Genomic DNA, 12,717 nt, shown 5'->3' on the forward strand with positions numbered 1-12,717 from the left:
ATAGGAATTGGCACAAAGCATTGACATTTGCTCTTTGGGTAGAAAAAATTACACAAAAGGCCTCCATCGGTTCTTCTCCTTTTGCTTTAGTTTATTTAAAAGAAGTTGTTCTACCAACAAACATAGCAATTCCATCTCTCGACCTAGTGCAATTCATTGATGAAAACCCTTCCTCTTCTCTCCAAGCAAGACAATTCCAGATTCTTAAGCTTGAAGAAGAACGAGAAAAGGCTAAAGCAACCCACTTCCATCATCAGCAATTAGTCAAAGCCTCTTTTGATACAACCTCTACCAGTCATAAAACTTTTGAAGTAGGTGATCCGGTTTTGAAATGGGACAAAACACACAAGGAAAAAGGTAAACATACCAAATTCCAAAGACTATGGCTTGGCCCTTATCATTGAGAAAATTGGTCAATCAACATTTATTTTACAAGACTTATCTGGAACGACAGATTCCTTGCCCGTTAATGAGAAAATTATGAAGAAATACTTTTCCTAGAAGATAACCTCTTCTAATTTTGTATCATATCCCCTTTAAAATTCTTAGGAAAATAAAGGTTATATAGTATTTACTTTTGGTTTTTCAAAATAAAATCTTTGATAATATTTTTGATTTTTTCACTTCTATAAGTAGGAAAAGTTAAAGATATAATTAGGACATTTGAGTATCAAAATAAACCTGATTTCTTTGGAAAAACTTGACCTTGCTAAGACATTTATTCTATGAACAAACTCCTATCTTTATCAAGTATGGATGTTTTGTTATCAATCAAGAAAAGAATCTTTAACCTAGTAAGGAATTTCTATAGATAAGTATCTCAAAACTCTACCATTATCATCCAAAACTCTCAAATGAGCCAATGATTCACCCCATCTAATAAAATTTTCTTTTTTCAGAGTGTAATTCTAAAATGTAAAATACTTAGTAGATAATAAGTCTCATTATGAGCTTGTTTACCATGATCGTAGGGAAATAATTAAACTGATATTACCAAAACTACATACCAAAATAGGGTAATAGCCAATGATCTAATCAATCAAAGGACAAGGGGTCTCATTAAGAGCCATCTTGTTCAGTTTAGTTACAACCAATGAGTGGCATTGTCATTATTAGGTTACCAAGCCTAGACAATGTCTTTTAAGAAACTTAAAAGAAAAGATTATATAAAAAAGAAAAAGGACAAGATCCAAATGAGATTGAAAGTAAGCGAAAATGATTTTGAATTTTGAAGATTGCTTCAGATGGGACATTGAACCATTGTTGGTTAAAAAAAGCCCTGTCAAAGCTATGAATTCCTGCTGGCAGTAGAGGCTCTATCTGTGATAAATGAGTAAACACCAAAAACTAATCTGTAGAAGACACCTGCTATATCTCTTTAAATCTTAATATTGACTGGTGAAGGCATTTGTATTTTTATCACTACAAAGAGTAAAGTAGTTGAATAAATAGATTGAGTAAGTGATTATGATTCTAGAGAAATGTTGTTTACTTTATAACTCATGTAATTATTATTCCTATAACTCTTCTTACTTTGAAAGTTCTAGAAATTTCAGAAAACCAATAAGAGATAACTGGTTCTCCCAAGTGAATCACCAATTGTTGTACTATGAAACAACCCCCCCATTTATATATAGTAATAGCTAATATTAGACATATAAATGGGGACCCTTTTTAAATTTTTAGTCTTTGAAAAATAAATCCTAACTCTAAGAAATTTCCTTGAAAACTCTTAGAACAACCCAAGTTTAGGATCCTCATCACAAATCACAAATCACATTTTTCCCATGTGATGATCATAAACACCTTAAAGAAATTGTGATATGCGATCAAACCTCCCGCTACGACATACTGATCAAAACACCTTAAGAATTCGCAATCGCATTTCGCAGGAGTCGCAAGTAAATAAGACGTGCCACTATGTCATCCGTTAACAATTTGCGAAATGTGATATTGCGATATTTGCAATCGCATTTTGCATTATAAGCGGGCAATGCCATATAACATCGTTTTAAAAACTGTGATGCATGAATAAAGCAGCAAGCATGGGAAGTAACTGTGTTTTAATATAATAATGAACGGTTTGACAGGGTAATTAATGTTTAGCGGCCCGAGGAGAGGTAATGATTTTCCAAGTTATGGCTAGTTAATGCTGAGAATCTCATTTGAAATCCTCCCATAATTTAAAGTCATTTCACAAAGCTTTCAGCCTTAATTGCCCAATATCGTATGCGCTGATATATCTCGTCCATTTCAGGAAAGCTACAAAAGACATGTCATTGCATAAGGTGATGCAAAAACAGAAAAAGTAGAGCATTACAGAGTCCGAGCTATCAAAAATGTCTCCTATATTCTCTGATACGGTCTGCAGCATTGATGGGGGAGCAACAACTTGGGAGGTTATATACAACAGGCTTGAGGATGAGCATCCTAATATTACTATCACAAAAGCAATGACTGACTCAATAAAACCTTCGGGACTCCAATTCAAGGATGTTGGTTGTTCTTTCCTTCACAGAATAAGAGCGAGAGCAAAAATCCTCCCATACGCTGATATGATTAGGTGGGTGGTGGAAAACGTCACTATTGAAGACAAGAAATTCAGAAACTCGGGAATGGAACTCATGGGGTCATTCAAAGCAAAGACCTGAAGAAAATGTACCATATACCTGACCCTCAGGACATATTTGATAAATCATACATGGCCAATCCCACAAAGAAGAACGAAGAACCTTTCAAGATGATCCAGGGCTGGAGGGTACTGGAGAACAAGTTCAAATTTGATAAAACGAGTATGTATCCTGTAGCCTCTTTGGAAAACCCCTACAACTATGCAGCTGCTATGTTATGTAGAATATGCGAGTTACCTAATAATGCTAAGTTTTACATAGAATGGATTCCTTTGATTGATGCCTGTGTCAATTCCCACATTATGAATTGGGCCACTATCCTATCTAATAACCTAGCCACTGTCATCACCGAATATCGACAGAAGAGATCCTCCTCTCCAAATAACCTTCCTCCATTCTATTTTAGTGCCTACATCATGGATGCCATTTGTTTCTGCACTAAATTTCCGATCATGGGTTGGAAATGGACCTTGCAGGACCCCTGCCCTATCCATCTCAGCCATAAACAAATTTGGGAATCTCATTATATACCCATTTTTATAAAATATGCCATGTTGTTATTTTTCCATTGCATCAGTTAATTTTCAATAAGAAATCCCCCAAGTTTTCCAAACAAGCCACTACAGACCTTCTCATTATCGGCAATATTTTATTGAAGAATGGTTCACATACATCAAGGTTTTTGGTAGTACAATAGACCCACATGTCCTCCCTTTGTATGTCTCCAATAAATTATTACCAAGAGAAATAGTCCACCAGACCATGGGAAAAGGCTTGACCAAAGCCCTGAAAGAAAGAAATTTATTATGGCCATATCTTCCTATTAGGTGTGGTTCCTTTTCATTAGAAAATTTTAACCATGCAATAAAGGAGTTAGTAAGCCTAGAAAGCCTCAAGCTCCATACTTTTCCCAAAAGGCAATTTGATCCAGACAAGATAGCATATAACATCACTACTACAATAAAGATCAAGCCTTATAACCATGAGGCTAATGATTTTGAAGACCTTTTATAGTCGGCTCAATCCTTCGAACAATCGTTCGAATGGGAAAGGACAAATCTGAGTCCTGAAGATTTTGAAAGCTTTCAGGAGTTCAGAAACAAAAGGCTTGAGGTAATCCCACTACATTTGTTAAAAATCGAGGACAAGCCTACGCCCAGTGTGACTGTCAACAATGAGGGACCTGATTCTCGCATAGAGTCTCAAGTAGATACAGGGAAAGCACTGGATATAGGGAAGGCCCAAGACACTGAGAATACAGCAGAATCCAGCAAGAAGTCAGCCGAAAAGCAGGGTATGAGCACCCCACTTAAAGATATTTATCGAGAGATCAAAAGAAGCAGTTTGGAGCAGGAGTGGGATCGATTCAATAAGAAACTACAAGACACTCACAAGACAATAGATACCCAAGAAACTATGGAGTATCAAACTCCTCTGCATGTTTAGAAAAATACAGAGTCTGAACCAATGGATGAGCAAGAGACAACGTCTCAGCAGACCGAAATCATCCCCACTCTACCCACATCGGAAATTGTCTTGAAGGTGACTGAAATCCCTCCTATTGATGTGTTCTACAGCCCGCTATGCAAGGCTGTAGTAAGGAGACAGAGGAAAAGGAGAAGGATAGAAACACCTGCACTCCCACCTAGGAATGAGCCAATGGACATAGTTTGGAAGGACATCCCTTCTAACCCAGCTGAAAACTTGACTAGATTGTCACAATTTACAGGAGTGTATGCAACTGCCACCATGGACAAAGCTATTGATAATCCAGGTGGATTTTGGTGGCCACCCACCAAGTCCACTTGGACCCCCACCATTGTTTCTTTCAACTTTTTAGTTGCCTTAATTGTAGCACAGTTTACTATTTTTAGCAGTTTTTCGAGTCCTGAACTTCCAGAGCAGTTTTGAGGCCCTAAACGATGTTTTTTGGGAAAATTGGGAGCAACATGGGTCCATGGAATGATGTTTCTCTTCCCAAATTTGTAGTTCTCGGATAGATCTTTCTAACAAGATATTGTGCACGTCAAACGAAGATTGAATTCCAAAGTTATGACCCCAGGAAGTCGATGTACCAATTTACCCAAACGGGGCCCACAGTTTGGCGTTTCATCTTCTAGGGTTAGGTTTTTGGATGTTTATGGTTTTCCATTGTTTCTCAACAATAAGTAGGCCTTTAAGCCTCATTATAACACAGTTCAAAGGCATGTAGCCGCCACATCTCTTCTCAAAGATAAGCAACTATCACCCTAGCTAGTTTATTTCCATTTTTCTTTGTAAGCATATTTCAATATTTTATAATAGTGAAATGAAGTATTATTTTTGTTGTATCTCTATATGTATGGTTATATCTGTAACTTGTTGTGTTCCTGTTTAAATCTGGATCAATGGTATCAGAGAGGTCTTCTCTTTCTCTGTCTTTCTTTGCATGTCCCCAACGAGGTCAGGATATAAGGAGTTAGGGCTTGAACTGGTCGAACCTTTGCAAGAACAACCTCGCAAATCTCAACGGCCTCCCATGGCGGATGAAAAGAAAGACGAGGGGGAAGGAGATCCTATCAAAATCTTACTCGAAGAGGCCCTCGAGTGACAAAGGAATGTGATGATGGATAATTTTGCGCAGATCCTTCAACGGCTAACCAGGGGTGACGCATCTACTTCCAGTAGCTACTCTGGAGGCACCACACCCTTTAAGGTACAAATTAACTTTTACATTCCCATTTTTGAGGGTCAGATAGATGCAGATGCCATAGATAAATGGTCAGATCTGCTAGAAGGGTATTTTTTGTTCATGATTTCTCTGGCCGAGAAAAGATTACTTTCACTCTTCTCAAAGCCACCCCCCATGTCAAGGACTGGTGGGAAACCTACTGTGAGCAAAAGGATGATAGTAAGGCCTCACTATTTTCAGTCGCACCCACTTGGAATTTATTTCGGAATGCCATCAAGAGCAGTACTACCCTGTTGGAAGCTATGAGGATCAATACATAAAGTGAACCATGCTGCGTCAGGGAAGGGACCAAGACGTGCAGATGTTTACCAATATTTTCCATACCCTTCACACAAAGTTGGGTATCAAGGATTCAGAGTAGCATTTGATACTCAAATATCGTGGCTACCTGCACAAGTACATTCAGGAAGAAATAGAATTCCTGAACATCTCCTCGCTCAACACGACATACCAATATGTCATCAATATCAAGCAAAATTTTAAACAGAAGAAGCGAGACTTTGGATCTGCGAATCCGAAGCAAGGGAAAGGTTCCCCCAAACCGCAGAACAAAGGACAAAGCCAAGGTGGGGTGGCCCAAGACAACCCGCCAAAGCTGCAAGCAAAGAACAATGTTGTGAAGCCGAAAAAGGACACGGGAAAGTGGTGTGAGTTCCATAAGAGCTCCACTCACAACACGAGTGTTGGGCCAAGCAGTCACTAGTGGTTGAGCTAAGGGTTTCAGAATCAGATGCATGTTCTGACTCCGAGTCAGAACTCAACAAGGGGAATGACAAAGAGAAGTAGATTATCGATGCGAAGTCCAACGCCACCGTTGCCACCATGAAGATCCAGAAGGAGGAACTCGAATATCGAGAGGAGAAGCGTCTTTTCCACTCCCAGATGTGGGTAAAGGGCTCCCCACTACATTTCATTATCAACAGCAGGAGCCAAAAGAACCTCATTTCGGTATAGGTCATGAAGCAACTGGCCTTACCGACCACAGCACATCCACAACCGTACACCATCATGTGGCTTCACCAAGGACGGGATCTTCGCATGAGCCAGCAGTGTCGCCTTCCATACAGCATCAATCCCTTCATGGATGAGGTACTGTGTGATGTTGCTCCCCTTGATGTTTGCGATGTATTATTAGGACAACCATACTTATGGAAGTAGCATGTTGTGTATGAATCAAGGCCCTGTGTTGTTATTGTTACTTTGGGAAATAAGTTGTACACGATACCAGAGGTAGCACCACCTACCGCCATCTCTTTGGTTACTGAAAAACAATGCAGTAAGGTCATTTCCAAAACCAAGAAATTTGTTTTCCTGATGATACGCCCTTAAGGAAGGAAGAAGACGGTGGCCATGACCTCCAGACAGGGACCCTACGCACGACAACTACAGATGGAAAAGGTTGTGGAGGAGTATGAGGACATCTTCACCTACCCTGCAGGGGTTCCTTTGCACTGTCAGGTCAAGCACTCCATTGATCTGACCCTAGGTGCGTCGCTGCCCAACGGACCAATCTATCGGTGCTTTGTTCTAGAGAATGATGAAATCAAGAGGCAAATTCAGGAGCTGTTGCAGAAAGGTCACATCCACCCAAGTTCATCGCCCTATAGGAGCTCAATCGTGTTGGTACAGAAGAAGGATGGGACTTGGAGACTCTGTATTGACTATCGGGCACTGAATAAGATCAATGTCTGTAATAGTTACTGGAACCCACGGATTAATGACCTCTTGGACCAACTGAAGGGGGGAAATATTTCAGCAAGATTGATTTGAAGTCAGGATATCACCAGGTACGAATGGAACCCTCTGATGTGTGGAAGGCTGCCTTCAAAGACAAGGAGGGCCTTTTCGAATGGTTGGTTATGCCTTTCAAATTGACGAATGCTCTTGCAACCTTCATGAGGCTAATGGATGACATCTTGTGGCCATTCACCAACTCATTTGTAGTGGTATACTTGGATGACATCGTGATCTTTAGCCAGAGTTGGGAAGAGCACCTCCACCACATCCGACAGGTTCTCCAAACACTGCGGCAGCACAAGTTATGTGTCAATTTGGAGAAATGCACTTTTGGAATGACCCAGGTTTAGTATCTAGGATACATTATTGATGAACAAGGGGTGCATGTGGATCCACCCAAGATCCAAGTCATTCGGGATTGGACATCTCCAACCACTCTGACAGAGCTCCACAGCTTTCTAGGTCTTGCCAACTTCTACCGCAGGTTCATGTTGGGATTTTCTCATATCACTTGGCCCTCGAGTCAAGTCACCAAGGGAGGAGTGAAATCAAAATTCTTTTGGTCTGAATCTCAATAGAAGGCATTCACAGAGTTGAAAGATTGCCTCTGCTCGGCACCAATGCTCGCATTACCAGAATTTCAACAACCATTTGAGGTCGAGACAGATGCCTCTGACTATGCTATTGGGGCAGTCCTTACTCAACAACGACACCAATGGCATATCACAATGGGACACTTTCAGACATTGTCTAGAAGTATCCCACTTATGACAAAGAGATGTATTCCATTATGCAGGTCTGCCGACAATGGAAGCATTACATTTTGGGGGAGGAAACGGTCATCCACACAGAGCACCGACCCCTATAGTTCATACAGACCCAAGGGAAATTGTAGAATAATCGCCATCGAAAGTGGTCTACATATCTGCAACAATTCCATTTGAATATCAAGTATAAGAAGGGCAACACCAATAATGTTGCAGATTGCCTCAATCGACCTACGATCATGGCGTTAACCACCATGCTCAACCCTTGTGGGCACGAGACTTCTAATTGGCCACTTCTCTACAAAAGTGACCCAGAATTTGGCCACACATACTAGACACTCTTGGAGGGTCAGCATGTTCTAGATTTTCACCTCCAAGATGCCCTGTTATGCCACCTAGGTCACCTTTGTGTTCCTTCAAGTGAGCATGCCAAGATGATTTGGGAAGCACACTACAGTCGGGCTATTGTGCATTTCATGATCGAGAAAATGGTGGTAGTACTGTAGAAGTATTTCTATTGGTCGAATCTTCAACAGGATGTCGGGAAGTACATCAGATCATGCACTACCTATGCCATTATCAAACTGACCATCAAGAAGAAAGGCCTCTATACCTCGCTACCTACCCCTAGTCGACCTTAAGAATCCATCTCCATGGATTACATGTCAGGCCTTCCTTCTACTAAGCATGGAAATGACTGTGTTTTTGTGGTCGTCGATAGGTTCTCGAAGATGGCCATTATGGCGGCCTGTAAGAAGAATATCACAACAGAAGCCACTGCTAAACTCTTCTTTGAACGATTGTGGGTACACTTTTGGATCCCAAAGTCTATCATCTCAGACTGGGATAGCAGGTTCCTCAGTACATTTTGGTCCAGTCTTTGGTCGATGTTGGACACCAAAATCACTAAGTCCACAGCCTTCCATCCTCAAACTGATGGCCAGACAGAGGTTGTCAACAGGATGATCGTACACATTCTGTGCATGTACAACTCAAAGCATCCACGCACATGGGATGAGAGCCTCCCCTATGTTCAGCACAGCTACAACTGGGCTCTCCATAGCTCGACTGGACATAGCCCTTTTCAGGTGGGCTTGGGATTTGTTATCGGAAAATCTAGTGTCTATGTAGAGCTGCTAGTCCCACTAAGGCTGGTAGCTACCTTAGAAACAAACAAACTAAAACCACTTTCGTTTTCCTTTATGAGAAATAGATAAGAGGGGAATAAAGGAGACCAACCTCTGTCTTGCACTTGGTTCCTTGCTTGATTCCTCTCCCTTCTGATAGATCTTTGCCACTCGCTTCCTCGTCTACCCAGCTTCAAAGAGCACCTGTAGAATCAAAGCAGCATAAAAATATCCAAGAACATAGATCTATTATCATAAACAATATAGGACCAAATAGATATTGACCACACAAATGCATATATCATAAATCATACAAGAATGTGGAGGAAAACTTGAATAGCTTTATTAATAATCAATAATAGCAAAGAGGATTACAACCAATTGTTCTGACCCAGCATCATCCTCTCAACAAGAAAGCCCTTCTTCACCTCATGAAAAGCTTAGATCACCCAACACTACGATGTTGCACCAAGAAACCAACAGCACTTCCTTACAAGATACAAAATTCCAGCCTCTGGATCTCTGGGATGAGGGATCCATATATAGATGTTTGCAAGGGGGATGAGTCAAATTTTGAGATTTGATTAGTGTCCTCTCTCTGATAGTTCTTGATTCCACTTGGAGATTGATGATCTCTTACTCATCCCTGGGTGAATGCAGAGAGGCAAGTGTCACAGGGGAAGTTTCTAGAAGATTCCATGATCCTCCACCTTACAGATTGACCCTGCCATTTGTCCACTCTCACCCATCGCACCCCATAGAAGGGCTTTTCAGTATGCATCGCACCTCCCGTGTGTATTTAGGTGGGATGCACTGCACTTTGACCATGGAGCAGGTGATATGGTCCAGTTTTGACCAGTTCTGAGTAGTTTTTCATGGAGAACTTCTGGGAGAAGATGTAATCAGTTGACCTTGTTCTTTTAGACGTTGGAACAACACTTTTAGGGACTTAAGAGCCCTTGGTTTATGGACATTTATGATTGAGGTTGCAGTGCCCAAAAATGTCTATAACAGTTGCCCCCTAAAGCATGAGGTCGTTAATCTGTTGATGTCGAGTGAAATGCTTTATCGTGAGGATCTGAAGTTTTTTCGAGCTGGAAGGGGACCTGTAATAAGATACAATCCAATACATTATCTTCATAATATTTTCATGATCTAGATGAGGCGGGCATTCCCATGCTCAGCTTTATAAATTCATTTTCATGTACATAAGATAGACAATCGTCTGAGTGTAGACTGATGATTCTGGTAGAGCCATCATCCCTTGGATTGGATGATTATCTGTGCAGTAATGATGTACATTTGATGTCTTTATTTTCCTGAATATATATCGCAGCCCGGATGGATGAAAATAGATCCGGGGTCTTCAATCTCATTCGATCTTCACTCAAAGTACAAGTCGATCCATGTGAGAGATGTTCTGGAGTCGAACATGGAAAGACATCGCCTGATTACCAGCCAATGATGTAAGCTGTTAATAGTCGCGAGAGGAATCACCGATAATGATGATGACCCTCAAGGTACTACAGTACAATTCACGTGGTGTGAATAAGGAACTTGGCATCGAACACCATGCAAAGTATTTCAGTTGAAGGCCATTGATGTAAACCTGTCGCCAGAAGTGAGAAACTTGCCATTGAGGCATGCAAGTTTCAAAGTACTGAAAGGGTTGTTCCTAGATTGACTTCTTGGATAATGAGCTGATGTCGACAAGAAGAGATCCGTCATAGGAGGGCCTTAGTGAATCCCACATCAATGACACGAAATGGAGCAAATGATTTTAATGGAGGTGAAAACGATCTGGTGATATAAAGTTCAGGGTGGTGGTCATGAACGAACGGAGCGTAAATGTATTGCAGTGGGTGAGACACAGGTGAATTCTCTGAGCAACTTCTCTTGAACATATTGGCGACACTGACATGATGGATTGGTAGCGTTAACCCCAAATATGGATGGTGTGATGGACCCATGGTGATATGACCAGTGAACGGAGCAACCCAACTTGACTCGGATGCGGAGTGAAAGTGTCATGTTTAAGAGCGACTTGCTACCAATAAAGTTTTTTCAAGTTTTCTTCCCAATTTTTCCCCAGTCATTGCTGACCAGTACCTCTTTATTTTTGTCAAGCTTGAGGAGGATAACATATGCTTGTTCTATAATTTTCCCTTCGGGCAAACCCATCACTATGTTTTAACGAGCTTAGCAATAGTGAAACTCGTTCTTGTCTGTATGGACAAGTTTGTCGCTATTCAGTTTTAACGAGTTTAACGACAAGGATAACTCGGTCCTTTTCAATTTTAGAGAGTCTAAAAAAGGGACGTAAAGGAAACTCCAATAATCCTTTTTCATCATATAATCCCTTGAGTCCGAAAAAGTATAAAACAATACAAAAGGGATGAATTTCTGGTACTTTTAACGAGCCGAACAAAACAAGCGCTCGATATTTTTGTGTAATGATTCCTCAAGTCCAAAATGATTAAAATCTAAAGGAGGGATAGCACTTCTGGTCCCTTTAACGAGCTAGAGAGGCCAATTGCTCGGAAATCTTTTCATATTTTACGAGTCAGTTGAAAAGAGCTTAAAGGAGACTCATTTTTTGAGGAACGAGTGATAAATTCAAGTAGCAACTGATTCCAGGTAAGGTTTGGAATTTTCCAATCACGACAGTGTCACAAGGATGGCTAACAGGATCACTCTTCGCAGCTATTCCTCAAAAAGGGTAAACAATCAAATGGAGGTGAATGATCGGCCAATACAAAGTGGAGGTGATGATGAGAACACGACCAAGGCTTCAAAGGCAGATGATAATACATTCACGAAGGTTATTTACCGGAAAATGGTTCATTTTTTAATGAGCTTAAACGCTGGGGGAACATTTGCTCATTGCTTATGTTTATTTTTTAACGAGCTTGAATTCCGCGTTAAAACTGCTCGATCCAGTCGTATAATAAGGAAGTCTCATTTAAAAATGGCATTTTTTTTTAAGTTTTTCCTTGCATCCTTTCTTTATGCAAGTTAGGAAACGGCCAATCCTACGAGTTTAAAGGGTTAGAGGACCTACAAATTTAAAAAATAAATGGTCGCTCTTTGCTTGCATGCCAAAAGGTTTGCATGCCCCCAGGTATAGTGAAGTAGAGTTTCCAGGTTACCCCTCAATTTGCAGACAAAACATTTGTTTTATCGGGAAAGGCCTACCTTTTCCAGGTTACCCTTCAATTTGAAGACAAAACATTTGTTCTATCGTGAAAGGCCTACCTTCTAACAGAGGTATCTTATTCTGGTCTAACCCCATTTTCCTAAATGGACGGGTGTGTCAACCAGTCATATATCCTTCGCGGAAACCTACCCTATACCCAAGGTTTTCCTGTCGAAACAGGCCAGGGTGCATGCCCCCTGGGTTTCAGTCATATCCTCCGAATCACTCGCGCTCATCAGGAGGACGGAATGGGGATTGATGAGACATTCCTTGTGTGAAAAGACCATTCAGGGATGGTATATGACTATTTGCTATGTGTGAACTGAGGAATGAAAGTTGGTCTACGAGCTTGACCACTCTTCCTTCATGCGGAAAACACATTACTCTAAAGAGTGAGGAGACAATGGCTCCCATGCAATAAATATAGTCACGTCCAAGGAGTAGATTATAATCCAGGGGTCCTTGGACTACCATTACGTTCATGTGAACGGTTTTCCTTCTCAATGTTATCGGCACATTGGGAAGGATC

Source organism: Pinus tabuliformis, chromosome 6 (genome assembly GCF_031772625.1).
Source record: "Pinus tabuliformis cultivar Carrire ecotype Pingquan chromosome 6, CPIR1, whole genome shotgun sequence".
Lineage (NCBI taxonomy): Eukaryota > Viridiplantae > Streptophyta > Pinopsida > Pinales > Pinaceae > Pinus > Pinus tabuliformis.